Raw genomic sequence first — 20,232 nt, 5'->3', positions numbered from 1 at the left:
ACTACATTATTATTTAGAAGAACAAAGATTTTGAGAATTAAGTCAATGGAAGAAAGCAGTTTTGTTAGAGCAGGATGGATACTGCTAATGATGTGTACAGTATGTGAATGGTTAAAGTAATGGTATTCATCTGTCTATGCTATGACGCTTTGGGAGACAGAATTTACCTTTGAACACTGTGAGTTGAATTATTTCCACACTATCAAAGAAAGTGGATAAAAAATGGGCTCAGTGTGAATAAAAATTCTAGTTTAACTCGTTTTATTTTTTAGCTACCAGTAGTTTGGGAAATATGATGAAATGAAAAATAAATGCTTGATATTTATTAGCAAGTACAGTCTTCTTTTTCTGTGACCAATACTAATAGAAAAATCTAATAATTTGCCTTGGAAATGCCTAGGAGGTAAAAAGTAATGTGTACCTAATTTCAAATATGGACAATTTAAATATAAATATGTCCCAGTTTTTAAATGAAAACACAAGTGTATTTTATCTGTGCAAAAGATTTTATTCATTCATCTGAGTGTTTCTTGCAAGCTCACTTTGTTCCCAGTGTTTTCCTAGATGTTAGGAATCTATTAATGAAAAAAGCAAAGATCACTGCTCTGTTATAGTTCACCAGGGAATGAGCCCATGATCACAATAAATAGCTAGTTACATAAAAGAGATAATAGGAGGTATGGAGAAAAGAAAAAAAGCAGAAGAGAGTATAGAATGGAATTAGAAAGTTAGTATTAAATAAAATCCAGATATGTTCATGGAGGTGAGCTTGAGCTAAGAGTTAGGGAGGGCAGACTGCAAGAAGGTCAGGGAAGAGCAAATCTGAAGAAGAGCTTTTCAGGTAAAGGGAACAAACATTTATGAAATTAAAGAAACAACCAGAAAGCCAGAGTAGCACAAGCACGGAGAAAGAACACCAGCAGAAAGGCCAGACAGGCATTTGGCGGGGAAGAGGGTTAACCTAGCTCTTTGAAGACCAGGATAGGAATTTTGTTTATCACCAAAATAATGAAACTAAGACTTAATGGACCCTTTTTAAAAACTGGCTTGCTTCAAAGCTCTAGACATGGAGTCGTGGATACATTCTGATTTGGCTTAGTAGATAGATTTATGTATGTTCTGACCACTTTTAGCCTATCATGCTTTGAGAAGGCAGGCAGTACCATAACATGACAGTGTCCCGTGGCACTAGGGGATGACACAAGGTTAAAAATATATATATAAAGCTATAAGATGCTGTTCTACCAGAATTAGTGTTAGAGCTCATCTATAAAAGAAACAGATAAATGTTCTCCAATTTGAAAATTATCTTAAAATTTTTACATGAGCTACCAAAAGATAATTATAAAGCTTAAAAGAAAAAAATTAAAATAATAAAAACTTCAAATACTCAAGGAAAACAACTAAATTATTTTTCGATTCATTCTATATTGTACACGAAAATTCTTGTCATATGAATACATGAAAGAACATACAACCAAAAAATAGGAGATAAAACTTATCAGATGAGATAAGGCACATTCAGGGTGGTATGGCTGTAGATGATAAAACTTATCAAGCAGTTAATAAAATGTATTCTTTTTGATTTGGTGATCTTGATGATTTTGTCAGATATTGTTTAACAGTTGGATTGGTTTTTTTGTCATTTACATTCACTTCAGAATACAAACTTATTTAAAAGCCTCCATTGTTCAAACTCTAATATATTCTTGCTCTAGATCAAATGGGGAAGCATTGCAGGATTTTTAGCTAAGGAATGAAGTATAAGCACAAAAGAACCTTATGAGACCCAATATTAAGATATAAAAGAAGCAGCAGCAAAAAAAGGAAGTCAGCAAAGTAAACATCAGAAAGAAAACGTGAAAAGTAAGAGTGGATTTTGTGCTGGAATAAAAAGAAAAAACTATATTAAAAAGAAGTCTGTTAATATGTTGTCGTTCTTTTACTTTTAAAATATGAAAAATAAGCGTTTGTGTCAGCTAGTGGATTCAATTTCAAATAGATCAACTTGGTTTTACTTTCTTTTATTTATTTCTTTTTAAGGATTTCTGTTAGATAAATAAAATGTTTTACATTTGTAATTACATTCCATTTACTTAGGGTTTTTTCCTCATATTTTCACTTGAGTTTTGAAATCTTTCTTCTATTATGAAAATGAAAAACATCCATTCTCAAGAAATTAAATGATTTTTTCAAAGCACTCTCAAATCCAGAACTGCTGAGGCTGCCTTTCTGCAGTCACAAAACAACTCCAAGTCTCACCGCAGCGCCTGTTGTGTCTTGGTGCAGCATTTACTAACTGCTGCAAGCATCAAATCAACACACAGCACGGTCACAATCCCTCACCAATGCGCGTGAAGGCAAAGGATCTGAGTCATCTGAAGTCCGTGCCTGGAAGCGTCAAACAAGGGGATCTTCCGCCTTTTAGTTTCACTTTCTCACCCTGCCAACTTGCCCTTCTCATCATTTATTTAATGAGGTTTATTTTGCATTTTATGCCTTTCCACGCTGATTTTCCTGTTCAAAATGACCGTCAAGTGTAGTTTTGAAGGACTCTGTGCTGTTTCTCAGTTCAAAAAGTCTGTGATGTGTTTTACGAAAAAAGCTGTGTGTTAAGCTTCATTTGAGCGTGAGTTTTAAGTACTGTGGGCCATGAGTTCAAAATGTATAAATGAAAAATATGTATGAAATAAGATATCTGTGAATGGAAGCACACAGACGGCAAGGTTATGTGTTAATCAGCTGAAAGATTGCTGTGATTACAGGCCCATTGAGCGCTAACCCTGTATTACTCTTAGGAACAAAAGCTCTATATTTGTTAATTCATCGGTAACACTGACTTTATTAACTGCTGCAATTAACAAGAATCAATTGAATTCACTTATAGGTTGAAATATATGTTTCATTCATTTGGGTGCAAAATATCTCATTTTAAATCTCCAATCTATTTTCTGTCTGATACTGGAGCATAATACATTCTTAGTGAAAGAGAAAAAAGGGGCAAGACAAAGTCCTTCTTTGCTTCAATTTTAAACATTTCCTCAATTGCTTAGTTCTAAGATTTACTGAGTGTGTCTAAGGGCTCTGAAGACCAAGATAATTGAAATCTTCATATAAATATTAAGATGCCAACGTATTGAGCACAAATTCATGTGTAATTCTATCTTTGCGCTCCAGTGCCGTACTGGGGATTGAATCCAGAGCTGGATGCATGCTAGGCAAGTGTTCTACCACTGAGCTACATCCCCAAGGTGAACACAATTGCAAATGGAGAAGAGGGGTTGCTTCATCTCTTTTCTGAGTTAATCCTCCTCACTATTTATGCCCAAAACTGTATGTGCTATATCCAGGCATAGGTGTAGCATGATTTAATTAAGAAATTTCAGGAGGATAAGTATTACAGCTTCCTTATTTTCACAATCCTCAATGCAAATCACAAATATGCAGCCATTTAATTATAAATTCACAGCTTTCTAATTACTACCTACATGACCCTTGAAAATTATTTAACTTCTATACAATTTAAATTCTACGCTGAAAAATAGATTTTAATGAGGGTAATTAAAAAATTTATTTTCTGAAAAGACACTTTTGTGAGAGGTAGAGAATGTTAATAAACTAATAATAATTATTACAACAAAACAAGCACAGACCCAGACCATCCAAAGAAATCCACTATATCTATGTGGTCACCTTACTAATAATAAAATCTGACCTTATTAAATGAGAAAATTCACAGGAGATGGTTAGAACTCTAGGTACTCAATAGATGTTAGATAATTGTTATTAATATTTAGATGAACTGTTGGGCTAAGAAGATTCTTAGGACACCTTTGGTCTATGTTAGGTGCTGCCCTACTGAAATATCTGGGTCATTTCTGAGGTATAATTACTATCCCCCGCTTGCTTCTTTTACATTTCTCTTGAGAGCATAATCACTTCTGTAATCTACATGCAATAAATGATATATTTTGATGAGTTGAAAATTTATTTGTTGGAGTAAAAAGGAAATGTTCAAATGGAAGAGGAACAAGGTGGGGGAATGAAAGGAAGGAAAAAGGAAAAAAACCAATAGAAGGAAAAATGGAATCAAAGCTTTTGTAAATAAGGAAAGGATGAAGGGTTGAAGAGAGGGAAGAGGAATGGAGAAGAGAAGAACGATCAAGGTATACCATGTACAGTGACTTTATTAAGGACTGTAATTAATAAGAATCAATTGAATTCACTTATAGTTTGAAGTATATGTTTCACTCATTTGCATACATAATATCTCATTTTTAAAATTCAACCTATTTTCCATCTGATATCTGGAGCATAATAAATGCTTAGTGAAAGAAAAAATTCCCTATGATGAATGTACAAATTCTCTATGATGAATGTGATCATTATGTATATCAAAACTGTACCAATAAAATTAACTTAAAACCAAGAAATAAAATACCTTTTAAAGACAAAAAAGTTTCATTCTCAGTGATTTTCTTTTTCTGTACTGGGGATTGAATGAGGGCCTTCGCACTGACCTACATCCCTACCGCTATCTCCCACTCTACCTTTATTTTTTGAAATAGTGTCTTGCTGAGTCAGTAAGTTTCCCTGGTTGTGCTGGTACTTGTGATCCTCCTGCTTCAGCCTTCTTTTTTTTGCTGGTTTTTTTTTTTTGGTACCAGGTATCAAACTCAGGACCTTATGCTTGCCAGGCTGCCTCAGCCTTCTAGAGTGTCAGGTCTTAGTAGATATTTAAAAGAGCGGGGGCTGGGGATTTAGCTCAGCGGCAAAGCGCCTGCCTGGCAAGCGCAAGGTGGTGAGTTCGGTTCCCGGTACCGGAGAAAAACCAAAAAAAAAAAAAATAATAATATAATAATAATAATAATAATAATAATAATAATAATAGAGCAAATTAGGTTTTTAAATGAGCCCCAAATGACTATTTTGAAACTGGTCTCATTATTCCCTTTTAGAATAATTTTTGAATACCTTCAATTTGTCTCTTGAGTATAATTTTCCAGCTCTTTCATTTACATTACTCTCCAAACAGTACTGCACAAAGTTCATTAAACTCTGTAAGGAACCTCAAATTTGGTAATGTCTTTTAATAACAATAAAATTTTGAGTGTAGCAAGAGGATGGCACTGAAGTTGCTATATGTTCATTTGGCATTGTAGTAAAGCATTTTTGTGTGTATTTAGTATACTCCTAGATTTGTTACTTTTAATTGAAATAAATGTAGCTTCTGGCATGAGAACTTACAATAAAAAATTACAGTCTTTTTTAGGACATCAAAACCTTTAATGTATGTAGATATCAGACTGAGAGTTACACAAAAACAGAGACTGATTTTTCATTGCTACCATGTCATAAGCTTCTAGCAGAGGGCTCTGCATTAGCAAATATTTGCTGAACAAATGAATAAAAGGATAAATGAATGAACATATATAGGGATAAGAGAATACTAAATAAGTGTGGTGATTCATATATTACAGTGCTGAACAAAAAATATCAAATGTTAATATCTATTTATCAACTTAGGACACCTTGGTAAATATCAAAAATTTAAAAGAAAATTACAATTGACTCATTACTTATAAAGATAAAAGTGTTACAAGTTTGATAAAATGATAGCAAATAATGCCAATCTACTCTAAAATAATAATGCAACATGAAAATATCATAAATGCAAATATAGTTAGTAATAAAAATTATTCAGTTCATTGCATTTTTAATTGAAGGTTAAAAAAAAATCATATACTCCTAGTAGCATTCAGTGAAAACTCTTTTGATAATAACTACTTATTCTGTTGTCTGGGTCAGTAAACAGGATATGGAAGAAAATATTCTTAATAAACAAATAAATTAGGAATAACTGTACAGATTATTCTAAAAAAGTGAATCACTAGAGTTTATTTAGTCAGAAACAAGTCCCTGTCTATGTTGCACTACTTTTCAACAAGAAGTTATAAATTAAAAAAAGAAACAAAGAATGCCTGATGTGGTGGTGCTTGCCTGTAAGGCCAACACTCAGGAGGCTGAGGCAAGCAGATCACCAGGAGTTTCAGGCCAGTGTGGGTCACACAGTGAGTCCAGGTCAGCATGAGCTATACAGCAAGACCTTGCCTCAAAAAAGAAAAGGAAAGAAACAAACAAGAAAGAGAGGAAGAAAGACAGAGAGAGAGAGAGACAGAGAGAAGAGAGAAAGAAAGAAAGAAAGAAAGAAAGAAAGAAAGAAAGAAAGAAAGAAAGAAAGAAAGAAAGAAAGAAAGAAAGAAAAAGAAAGAAGAAAGATACAAAGAACAAATGTATACATTATGCAAAGGGGGAAATACAGTGGTAATTATTAGCATGAGTGTGTATAAAAGAACGTTTCAGTGCGGTATGAGGACTTTAACTCTTTCAAAGGAAAAAATAAAAATGGAACTTTTGCAAATGTGGAGGGGAAGAAGGGTTGGAGGGAAGGAAGACTAAGGTGATAAAAAGAAAAGAAATTAAGATGTGCTATGTACATGTACAAATTCTCCATGGTGAATGTGATCTTATGTACTGCAAATGTGTACTAATTAGAGGAAAACTGAGCCTGATAACAAAGTATTACCTTGTTCAAAAATTTACTGCCAAATTTTCTTCTTAGTAGATCTTTTTGCTCTAGGGAAATCACTCTTGGAAACAATGAACTCTTAATTTTCCTTTGTTTATGACCTGGGGAAAATTTGTCCCTCCAGAATGTATAAAATACCATCCAACATAGATGATCAAAAGAGGCAAAGTTAATGATGAAAGTAGTTTGGGGAATTGATGTCCAATAGAAAACATTCTTCTGAGGATGTTTTATTTTATGAGAAAATATACATGGAAATTAATGATCTAGAAATGCCGGTCCTAGGAATATTTTTGTAGACAAGCTGCAAGCATATCAGCCTGTGGCATGTGTCTACTGAAAGAAGATTATGCATTTTAAAATATAAAAATGATCTGATGACTTTTGTCTTTTAGAAAGGTATTTGTTTCATCACTATCTCACACCAAGTACCTAAAACTGAACCAGAGGTAACAATAAATGAACAGATGAGAGAGCAAAAGACAGGAAAGATGCATTTAATGTTCTTGGAACTCTACCATCGCTTTTTTCTTGTCTGACTAGATTACTTGTATCATCCTGTGAAGTTTTATGTCTTTTGCAAAGATTCAAGCGATGCTGCTTCTGTCGGTCTTCTCTGTGACCCCTGTGTATCCTGCGACTATCTCAGCTGCGTTAGTTGTCACAGTACACTGTCGCTGTTCACTCCCTCGTTCACTTCCCCCCTGCTCTATGCTACATGAGCAGTTCTGGCCAATGCATCTTCAATGTCTGGGATACAGTAGGTGTGAAATAGAAGTTCTATTACTGACTATATAAACGTGTCTAGGTTGTATATTTAGAATTCTAATGTCGACATGGAGAAGACCATTTGGTGAGTCTTATATTACAGGGAGTGATGAGTAAATTTAATAATTACAATTTTTGGAGCCCTAACTTGATGTACAGGAGACATTCTTCCTCATAGTAAGACTTACTGAACCTTCTCTGCCTTACAGCTACTAATGCACTTCTGTCTTCAAAAATCATGAGCTGTGTGTTCATATTTTCCAGTTGGTATGAATTAACAAAAGGGCTAGAACCAAAATGTTTATCACTTGAAAATGCATGCTAGGTCACTATATTTCTGTTTCATCTTCATTTTACTTTTGTCTTTGTTTTCATTCATGAAGATTTAAGTGAAGAAATAGTTCATGTGAAAAATAATTTGTACAGATCAGTAAAGTAAAATGATAACATAGTAGTGAAAATTTCTTGCCTACTTTTGAGTCACAGACCCTCTGCCCATAGCCAGAACTCTCGCCAGCATCTGGGAAAGGTTAAGAATTGCTTTGGAAGGTAGTATATACACATGCAAGTCTATATAGTACAATGTAAGTGTTGTACATCTTTATGTCTTCACTTGGAAGATAGATATTTTATATTTGCATATGCCTTAGTTGCTTATCTCTCCTTGCTGACACAAAATGCCCAACACCCAAAGTTAAAGGGTGGAGGCTTTATTTGGTTCACAGCTTGATGAGGTTTCAGTCCATAATAGGCTCTTTCCAAAGCAGAGGTGGCACACGGCAGAGGCACAGCAGATCATGGCAGCAGAAGACAGCAACAGCAATGAGAGAGAAAGAGAGAAAGAGAGAGGAACAAGCCTCTTTCTGTCCCTTATTTTATAGTCAGTCTACTGGGATTAGGGTGATGCCAATCCAATCAGTGGACTGATCCAGCAGTCACCCACCCTTAATCTCAGCACCCTTCATCTCAACATTGCACACCAATCAGTCACACACTAGATTCAGCCACCTCCGGAAAAGGCCCATCTAAAACTGCCTGAGGCTCTGGGAGGACATCCAGAGACAAACCACAACAGCATAACATTTTTCCATTTATTTTATTTTTTAATGAAAAATTGTAGATAGATTGTAGGTAGTTATGGGGATACAGTGTTGTAGATAATTCTGGGGTACACTGTTATAATTCAGTACATGTACACAATATGTGATTACCAAATCAGGGTAAGGAGCATTTCCTCATCCTTATCATTGATTTGAATTTGGAGAATTCATAATACTTTTTCTAGTTTTTCATAAAAATATTGTAGGCTAATTATCAATTACAGTCACTCAACTGAACTATTGAACTATAGAACTTATTCCACCTCTTTTGGTAGTTATTATCCATTTCCCTGTTCCCCTTTCTAGCCTGCAATTATAACTCTTCTACCTGCTTCTACTTTCCAATCAATGCTTTTTAGCTTCCACATATGAATAAGAGCAGGTGACGTTTATTTCTCTGTGTCTGGCTTATTTCTTTAAACGTGATGTGACCTCTGGTTCTATCCATCTTGCTTATAATACTAGGATTTATTCCTCTATATGGCTGAATAATATTCCATACTACTTTCTTTCATTTGGCAATATACATCCTGGTTGATTCTTCCCTTTGCACATTGAGAACGGTAGAGTATAGGTAGCATCAACTGTTCCTTTCAATATACCATATACGTTTGTTGATCATTTGTGAAAATACTTTCTTTTGAAAAACATCTGCCCATTTTTAACCAGATTTTTGGAGTTCCTTATATACTCTGGATATGCACTGTGAGATGAATACTTTGCATGCATTCTGTACATTGTCTCTTCAGTCTTTTGTGTGTTTGTTTCTTTGCCATGCAGAAGCTGCTTAGTCTGAAATAATTCAATTTGGCTGCATTTGCAGCTGATAGCTATGCCTTTGGATCCTGTAAAAAACTACCTATACCAATGCCTGAAAGTGGTTTTCTGTGTACTTTCTTTTATTAGTTTTGTATATTACCTTTATTTCTTACTTTGAGTTGCTTTCTGTATATGATGAGAAATAAGGAAATGATTCATCGTCTACTGTGGACATCCAGTTTTGCCAGCATCATTGTTTAAAAAGCCCATTTTACTTTTGATGTATGCTTTTAAAGCCTTTGTCTAAAACTGGATGTTTATAAACACATGGATTTATTTCTAGATCTTCTGTCCTCTTTCTCTGGTGTGTGTGTGTGTGTGTTATGTGCTAGAGTCATACTGTCTTGGTTACTACAACCCTATAGTGCCTTGAGATCAAGTATTTTGATGCCTTTTTTGACTCAAGATTCTTACAATTATTTATGATGTTTTGTGGTTCCTTATTGATTTTAGTTTTTGTTTTTTGTTTTGTTTTGTTTTTCCTCTGGTATCAGGAATCAAACTTATGACCTTGCGCTTCCCAGGTAGGTGCTTTGCCCCTGAGCTAAATCCCCAGCCCCTTCTTATTGGTTTTAGGATTGGTTTATCTATTTGTGCAAATAATTCATTGATACTGTAATTGCAATGAATCTATATTTTGGTATAAATAATATCAGCAATTTGATATTAATTCCACTGAACCATGAATATGTAAGACCATTTCATTTAATGAAAATTTTATAATTTTCCATTTCATTTATCAGTGTTTTGGGATTTTCATTGTAGAGATCACTCAATTCACTGATTAAAGCTATTCCTAGTTTTTTGTTTGTTTTGTTTCTGAAGTTACCACATATGGGATTGCTACTTTAATTTTTTAATTTAGTTTTATTTCATGGAAAATTGTAAAACAATTCATAACAATATAGTAGGAGAATAACAATAGTTAATACATTGAATATTATCTTTAAAGTAGTTACTCTGAGTGTAAGATCTGGGCATAAAATTTTTTCTGAATGATATTAACATGAACCCTGCTTTTCAATGAACTAAGAGACACTAGTAGCATAGCAATATTATAACTTTTTTCCTTCCTTTCCCCTTTCCCCTATCCTAGTTCCTTTTTCTGTTTGAGTAATTTCTTCTCACTTCACAATATCTATTACTTTTTGGATCTTATTTACTCTTTCAGTTTCTCACACCAAGGAGACAATATGATGTTTACACATGTGAATCTGATTTATTTCACTTATGAGTATGGCCTCAAGTTGCTGTGGTACGGTACGATGTTTTTAATTCCTCTGTGAAGATATCCAGAACAGGAATAGCTGGGTTGAATGGAACCTCTAAAACTACTTTTGAGGAATGTCCACACTGATTTCCAAAGTGGTTGCACTAGTCTACAATCCCACCAACAGTGGAGAAGGGTTTCTTTTTCCCCACAGCCCCTTCAGCATTTGTTATTGATTGATTTCTTGATGATAGCCATTCTTCCTGGGGTGAGATGGAATCTCAGTGTTGTTTTAACTTGCATCTCTCAAATGACCAATTATATTGAACATTTTTTGATATTTATTTGCTATTTGTATTTCTTCATCTGGGAAGTGTATATTCATCTCAGATGCCCATTTTTGGATTGGGTCTTTGAATTTGGGGGGCCTGAATTTTTCAAGTCTTTATATGTTCTAGATAGAAGTCCTTTGTCTGAGGGACAACTGGCTAAAATTTCTTCACACTCTGTGAGTTGTATTTTTACTTTACTGGTGATTTCTTTTGGCGTGCAAAAGCTTTTTAATAAGATGAGATCCCAGTTGTTGATTCTTTGAAGTGTTTCTTGTGCCACTTGGGTTTTGTTCCTAAACTCTCTGGCTACACCTATGTCTTCAAGATTTCTACCTACTTTCTCTTCTAATAGATTGCGTGTTTCTGTTTTAATATTTAGATCTTTGATCTATTTTGACTTTAGTTTAGTGCATGGTGATAGACATGGGTCTAGTTTTAGTCTTCAGCATGTGGAAAGCTAGTTTTTGCAGTACAATTTATTAAAGAGGCTATCTCCATTCCAGTGAACACATTTGGCCCCTTTGCCAAAGATAAGGTAGCTGAGTGTGTTTGTAGTTGTGTCAGGATCTTCTAATCTGTTCTACTACTTCTCAGTTCTGTTTTTTTGCCAGTATGTGCTGATTTTATCACAGTGCTTTGTAGTATGATTTCAAGTCAGGGATTGTGATTTTTTGTTTTAGTTGTATAAAAATGCTGCTGATTTTTATGTTTATTTTGTATTTTGCACATTTACTACACTCATTTATCAGTTCCTACAGTCTTTTTTTTTTAATATTCAGAATTATGTTACCTTCCTGCAGGCATAATTTGACTTCCTCCATTCCTATTTGGATGCTTTTCATTTATTTCCTGTGCCTGATTGCTCTGGCTAAGACTGGCTGCACACATTTAGCAGCAGTGGTGAAAGTGGGCATCGTTATTTTGTTACAGATCTTAAAAGGATAATTCAACATACATAAATCAATAAACATAATATATCACACCAACAGAAGGAAGGACTAAACTCATAGGATCATTTCAATGGGTGAAAGCAAAAGCATTAGGTAAAACATAGTACTTTCTTGTTATTCTGTGATGTATATTTGTACTGTATTTCCTTATTCCATTTCTTATATTACATAACCTTTCTGCTACGCTGACCAGCTGCTGTTTCTTTTCATTGCCTCCTGGAACATTATCTCAGCTCCATATTTCAGTTCTTGAAATATCTCCTCACTGGAGTCTGATCATCTCTAGAAAACCTCCATGGAGTTTGCTAATTTTATGGATTGTATTTTTCTTTTCTAAACATGGTAATAAGTTCTTTTGAAGATCTACTTATTTTCTCAGAGTAAGTAGATATGACATACAAAAAGATATATTAAGTTCTTACACATTCTTTTTAATTCAATGTGCTTTGAACTAAAAAAAATGGTAGAAAACTATGTTTTTTAAACATGGCATTCAGCTACATTATAAGTTAAGTTGAGTTTGGTTTACCTTACAATTTAGTCACAACTTTAAACATTTTAATACTTTCTTCCTGTAAAAAAATTCCATAAATTATAGAGAAAGAGAAGAGCAAATTGGAAAGTTTCCAGTGTTCCCTGTTGTGGCACCAAACTATTCACTTTCTAGTAGGAGGGGCTACTATTTGATTTAGGTGCTTCCTTTCTCCAGACATTTAATGAGATACCCATAATAAAATCCCTCGTGCATATTATAAATCACATAATATCTAATTTAAAACTTACCTGGGTTTTTCACATGGACTAGTTTTTATTGTGTTTTTATACATTTTTATCTCTATATTTATATTTCAATTTAAATACCTGCACTCTTTAACATAATAATTCTCCCTTATCTTCAAAGGACATGTTCCAAGCCCCCCAGTGGATGCCTAAAACTTCAAAAAGTGTGAAATCCTAACTTGATGGGGCTTTGGAACTGTTATTAAGCCAAACAAGTGTTACTTGGAGACAAGCACTATAATATCAGGGCAGTGAGTCTGCTAACTGAAAGAGTTATTAAGTGACAAACGGCAAGCAAGCCGTGTAGAGAGTGAATATGCTGAACAAAGCCAGGGCTCATGTCCTGAGAAGGACAAAGTAGAATGGTACAAGATTTCATCATGGTACTCAAAGTAGCACACAGTCTACAACTTATCGGTTGTCTGTTCCTGGAATTTTCCGTTTAATGTTCTCAGACTGATGTTGACCTCAAGTAACTCAAACGGTGGAAATCAGAGCCTCAGATAAGAAGGGATTACTGTAGATCAAAGCAAAGCTAACAAAACCACAGAGTCGTGGAGCATGGCATATGACTTCCTTGGACCCTTCCTCTGGACTGACTCATCTGATCCTAATTATCTTACCACAGCCCAAAACCACAGTGGTCATGAAAAGAATCATCATGATGATGGTGAGATGACCCAGACTCTGCTCTTTTTTTCTTTTTTTTTTTCACACATCCTTAATACTTCTTCTCTAGAGTATTTTTACAGCATTACCCTCAGCTAGAAAGTCACCTTAACACCTCCATCTATCTGCTGCCTGCCATAGAACAGCTGCAGTGTATTTACCGTCAACTGAGAAGCAAATCTATATTTATCCGGATGTGAAAGATGCTGAATTCACTGACAATTGACAAATTAGTCTGGAATGAGAATGCATATAGAAATGGTCTACAGAATGCCATTATGCTGTGACAAGAATATATGAGCTCTCCCTCAGCTTATGCCAGAAGCAAATGAACAATGTTTCTGCAACAAGGGTAATTTCTCATCTATATTAGTCTGCCTTTGGTTTTTTCTTTTATCTCTCTCAGTTCTTAACAGTGATAGGGAAAGCCAGAACAACTATACTGAAAATCTACTCATGAAATCCATAACAGCAACTAGTAAAATCTCCAAATGTTATGTCTCAAATTACTCATTTAATAGAAACTTAGATTTAAATTTGCTTCTTTTCTCCCCACCTTTCCATATTTATGCATGTATCCATACAAATACATGTTAATACACATAACTATATGGTAGTCATATCATATATATCTTAATACAGACTGATTAATCTTTTCATAATGTAGCCAGACAGATTCTCACTCTTGGCTGCTTCAAAATGAAGTCATTTTTAATTCAGTAATTCAGTCTAGCTGTTAAGAACATAAATCAGAAGAACTTGCATTAAAAGCCAACTTTTTTTCCTTACACTTTCTATAATATTTCTAAGGAAACTATCCTCTTGCAACCTATATTTTCCTAACTTTGAATCTGATACCATGGTCTTATTTTAGGTATTAAATTCAAATTATAGTTTTATGCCTGATACATTGTCAGTATTTAACATTAGTGTACTATTAGTAGTAAAATGGGTAGTAATTATTGAGTGTCATTAGTCATATAATAAGTATAATAATATAATCCTAGTCAGTACATTTAAGCATCCTCCACATTGATCCCAATGTGATGCTGGAAAAATTTTAGTTCATATTTCTTAAGGAACAGCTCTGTGTATAGACACCTCATGAGCTAGAGTCACATATTCTTGCTCTCTCAGATTTTAAAAAGCTTTGCTCAACATAAAATATTTAAGTTTAGTTAACTCAGGTATTATCAGTTCCTGTAGAAGTTTGTGTGAAAGACCACCCCATTCTTCTCATCCATGATCTCACTCTGTATTCTTATTGTCCATAAACTTCATCACAAACAAATATGTAGTCTCCAAGAACTGATGAAATTCATAGCGACTGGCCCTCTGAGTGCTTGTTAAACATTTGCTGAATAATAAAAGCCAAGACCAGCATAAATCTACTATATACATGAAAAATCATACTTTTGTACATAGTTGTCATCTCACAGTAGGTGAAGAAAGCTTTTCTGTTTTTTAATTACTCGGGCTTGAGCCCAGGACTATATATATGCTATGTAAATAGTCTATTATTGAGTTGCACCCTCAGAAGTTTTGTTTTGCTTTGCTTTGTTTTCTTTTGTTTCGTTGAGACAAGGTCATAACAAGTTATTCAGGATGACCTTGAACTTACTGTTGTTTTACTTTAGCCTACTGAATACCTAGGATTACAGGCTTGTGCCACCATGCCCAATGGAAGTAAAAATTCTTTTAACATATGAATGATACCAATATAGGGTCAAAATTTTTCTTTCAAGGCAGTTGCTTAACCTCAGATAGATTTGAATGTAGAAATTTAGACATTCTTTAGAGAAATGGTTTATTTAAACTTCAGTAGAAGAATTATGACTATATTTTGACTCGCTTTTAAGAGCACTTTGAGGTCTCAGGCAGAAGTTTATAGTTGTTTACAACTTTGAAACACCTCTCACTATTTATACAAGGCAAGCATGAATTGCTTATCTTTCAAAGACCGAGGTGAATCTCAAAAATTGGCAGACTGTGTCTAGGCAACTTTTAAAAGCTCATTTCAATTTTATTCCTGTCCTAAAATGCCTACATTTGTACTTGAGATGCATGAATGGTTTCAGAATAAATACAAAAACTTCCACATCATTTTCCCAAAAATGTGCGTGGATGGGTGACAGATATTTGAAAAATGCCCAGTGAGCACAATGCGCACCTACATCTTGGCTCTAATATCCTTCTTCAGCAAAAGGAACCAACATGCTTTGAGAAAACAAGACCTGTTTCTAGAAATGAAGAGAAAATGTACAGGGAGAGACTGAAGTATCTAGTAGTTCACAAGAGTAAAATAATGCAAGCCCTTGATGTGATGATAATGGAACTGTGGTGCTCTTTTTTGTGCTGATATGATAGACTGAGTAATTTATAGTGAGTAGAATTTTACTTTCTCACATTCTGCATGCTAGGACACCCAAAGTCATGGTGCTGGCTTCTGGCACCTAGCAAGAGCTTCGTGCCCTTTCTGCACATGGCAGAACATGGAAGGACAAAGGGAATAACCTGTCTTTCTTCACATGGGAGAATGGTTGAAGAGAGTAAACCCACTTCTACACGCCCACTGTACACAGTGTGATCAAACTATGCAGTAAGTGCTTAAATTTTAAAAATTGATTTTGGTAAAAGACACATTTCCACTAATTTCCCTCAAAAAGCTTCATGTCTTTTTTAACAACTTCATGTCCTTGAACACACTTATTCTATCATTCTTGTCACTTTCTGAAACAGTGCTAGGAGTCCTCTTTCATGAGTGTCTTTACATGGTGGTAGTAAAATACTGTGCAGGCTGGTGTTAAGTGCTACCCAACGCAAAGGCAAGGTTGTAACAGCATTACCGTGTGTCCTCGCCCACTTTACTGACACAGTGTAACTTCTGACTCTTCTTCAAAGTCTAAATGACCAGGAAAGGTAAATGTTTTAAATGGATTCAGAGCATCAGGGTAGTTATATGATAGTGTACCTAAAACTCTCATGAAAGGGGACTTCCAAAGCTGCTTCAGAAAGTGACAATAATGGGATGTGTTTAAAGTGTGTGAGTGTGGGGGTGGATTTTGAGGGAGATTAATGGCCATATGTCTTTTACTGTAATAATTATCTTAATTTAAGCATTCCTCATATGTTTTAATCAAATCTCATATAATGACAATCCATTCATGATGACTGGGCCCTCATGATCTACACACTTCTCAAAAGGCTCTAATCCCAATCCACAGTAGGGATCAATTTTCCAACATTTGAATTTTAGAAGATATATTCAGACCATAGTAGGCACCTTAATTCTAATGGTATTCCTCCCTAAAGCCTATCACCTCTTTCAAATAATGACCAAAACACCAGACAATTCCTAATTGAGGGACATTCCAGAAAATCTCTGGCAAATAATCTTTGAAATTTTCAGTGTTATCAGTCTGAGAAACTGCCATAGGCAATAGCAACATGAAAAACACAAGCACTAATTGCAATATGGTATTCTAAATGGAATTAATAGAAAAAGTATAAATAAACTGAGGCAATCTGAATAATGTGTAGAATTTAATAATATATTTGTATTCATTTAATGATTTTGCCAAACATACCATACTAATATGATATAGTAATAGATAAAACTTAGTCTTAGATGTATAAGAACTTTCTGAACTACTGCTCCAATAATTCTATAAATTTTAAATAAAAAGACATTTTCCAAAGCTCCATCAGAGTTATATTTGAGCAAGTTACTATATATTTCATGAGGTCCATATTCAAGCAATTTTCATCCAATTTCCTCTTGAAAACAAGTGCTGTGGCAGTCAGGGTCTTTGGAAGAATTTTCTGTTATCTAAAATCACACAAATACAAATGTACCATTCACTTTTGTATATTGAGACTATGACACAAGATAATGAATGAATTACCTGAATGTGGGATAATTGAGCAGAAATAAGGGGGTACAATTTTAAATATCACAAATGAAATTGCAGTTGATTTTCAGGAAGTGTCCTTGAGAGCAGAGTTGGCTTCATACATAAAAATTGTTCCGAGGGAAAACTAAAGCCCCACAATGAAAGCCAAATGCTACCATTAATATTTTAGGAGGGAGATGCAACCATCAAATCACAAATAATTGAATTTTCTCTCTCATCCAGTTCCTTCCCGTTACACTGAAGGTAAATGTGAAGGGTGTAAGCAGTCTTGAGTGTTGATCCTCTAAGAAAATAATTTATAACCGTTCTTTTAACAACAAGAATTCTTTTCTACATTATTCATTTTCCTGGAGCAATCTTTGTCCTTATTTGGTTATACAATTAACTAAAATGGTAGTGAGTGTTATGCCTTTAAAACAAAACTAAATTAAATGGTAATATAGTAATCCATCAATTACAGTGGGGCTACTGATGGATCCAAATGGCTTAGAATGAAAATTTTTTTTGGATTAATAATATATTTAATGCTATGTACTCACCATTACAATAGAAAATAAAATATTATTTTAGTTAATCTCTCACTGTCAGTTCTTGGAAATTTTCATCTCTAAGGGGATTATTCTTTACCCACACATGAAAATGGACAGTATTTGCCAGCTCCTTTTAAAATATTTCAAATTCCAGATTTACAACAGTAAATGGGAGAAAAAGGCCATTTGAGCCTAATTTTATTTACTAAAGCATTTATTTATGATCAAATACATTGTAGCATTATAGTCACATTCAGTTTTTCTACCACCATGTAAAATTACTTCCAATAGTTTCATATTTATGTATATATGTAATAACTTTCTAATATTTGAAGTATAGCTTTGTGAATGTGCTTTAGCTTAACGTCAGCCAAAAATAGTTAGCCATCCACACATGTTGTTTCACCATAGATGAAATGGTTCCATTTATGTTTCTCCACTTCAACTAAGCAATAGCCATTTTCATCTGAATTGTTTGTAATAATTCTAAAAGGCCACACTGAACTCAGCAAAGAAAAAATAATATCCCCTGCAGCCTAAAACTCTTGGGAATCTTCAAAGCTATACATTGTCTTTAAAATAGCTTTAGTCCAGAACATTCCCCACTTCAGACCACATTTATTAGTTGTGTTACATTTCCTACAGAATTCAAATGGGGATAATTCAAATAGCAAACCATATGGTCTGATCCACATTTAGAAGTTCTCTTTTTTCACTGCTAGCAGAGTTTCTCTGTATCAAAAATGCATGGCAATGTTGAATGTATTTACTGTACAGGGAAAGACCATTTTGAATTGTCTACTCCTCCTTAGCAGTAAAGCTTTGGCATACAGGTGCAGAGTCAGGAGATTTACCCAATCTCTTCAAGGTCTACAGTGAGGCTCACAGAGTCCTCCTACACATGGGAGCACTCTTTGAATCACAGTTACACTTTTTTTTTTTTATGGCAAGGCCCAATAGTAGGTCACGTGCAGTGGAATGAAAGGGAGGCCTTTTCTTTCTTCATGGAAGAATACCAAACAGGAAAGGAGACACAAGAAAAATGACCACTATGAAAAGGAAGCTAAAATGATTTTATTGAACTGGCTGACATCCTAGCCACCTAGTGTACAAAGTAATAACAATCAGTCACATTACCGCAAGATGAATACTTATAGCTGATCCTAACGTCCCCCACCATCTATCCATCAGTATCTCCAGAAAGCCTTATTCATATTGCTTCCCAGCATGGTTCTCTCCTACTGTAACACTCTTATTTCACCTTCCTCATACCACAGTTTGCAAAATACAGCATGTAAGTCAGTATTCTGTACAGTCACAATGCTACAGACAGTACTGCCACTTTTAAAGGTGTGCGCAACTGTTTAAGAGATAGTGGTATAATCAAATCAACTGTAAATTTAAATTATTTTATTTTAAGATAAATTTGAACGCTTACACATGGGTATAATTTACCACAAAATGATATAATGAGAGAACAATTCTTCTATGTCATCATAGGCCATTCTTATCCTCATTATAATAAATTTCCAGTAAAGTAGGAATTCAGAAAAAGCTCTGTAGAAGCCTCAGCTACCTTCTGTCCTTAATAAAGTGCTTTTGTCGGTGTGGTAAATGGCAGCCCCCAAGTTACAGGAGTAGTGATATTAGACTGCATGGATGGAAGGCTTAAAGGCCCACTGTACTAGAGCATAGATTCTCTGATTATTATGGTAAATGTTGTTTTTCCTTACCTATAAGAAAACTGAAATGGAGTGATGATACAATTGCAAAAGGTGGGGTGACATCATGTCCTATCTCTTGACTATAAATCTGTGTCATTTTCACTCCTCGATTTCTGTGCAGTGATAGAAGAACAGCATTAATTATAATTCCATAACTATCCTCATTTAACAGAGAAAACTTTATCAAGAGAAACAGAGTAAGTGCCAAAGCTCTGCTCAGTATACAGTACTTCCACAGCAAAGGACATAATTGGAGAACAACCCAATTATTAAGAAATGCCCCCTGAATGATTAGGAGTAAGAACTGGGCCAGGGGAAAGGCAATTAAGCATCCTTGTTTCCACGTGAAGAATCCTGTTTTCCTGCACATGGCATGGACTTCTGGAGCTTAAAAATAGCACTGAATCTTGCTCGCAGCCTTTCCCACAGTAGTGTGGGAGTGGCTTAAAAGTCACTCCTCCTTTGCATGGGGTTATCAGAGAAAAGCACAGAAAACAAGAACCGAAGTGTCTGAAGCCTGAAAAGCAGGTTCTTACAAGTTGTACAATGCAAATAAATATTTAGAATTAAACTGAAAATTCTCTCAACTTCTTACTAAATGACTACTGTTGTTTTAAAAGCTCAGACAAGTCATGCTCCTGCACACCATGCCATCTGCCAAGTGTCACACAAACTGAGGGCTGAACCCTCACCTTCTTTGGTTGCTCTTTGTTTCAGCAGAGATAAGCATGTTCGTGATGGGAAGAGCAGTGATAATGTATGTGAGCTGTTAGTCTCACTATCCATTCATTAAACTACACAATGCATTTTCTTTTGCCTAAAAGAATGCAGTATAATGTTTCCATTT

The sequence above is a fragment of the Chinchilla lanigera genome, unplaced genomic scaffold (assembly GCF_000276665.1).
Source record: "Chinchilla lanigera isolate Chin_1 unplaced genomic scaffold, ChiLan1.0 scaffold00006, whole genome shotgun sequence".
NCBI lineage: Eukaryota > Metazoa > Chordata > Mammalia > Rodentia > Chinchillidae > Chinchilla > Chinchilla lanigera.
This window is presented reverse-complemented; position numbering follows the sequence as displayed.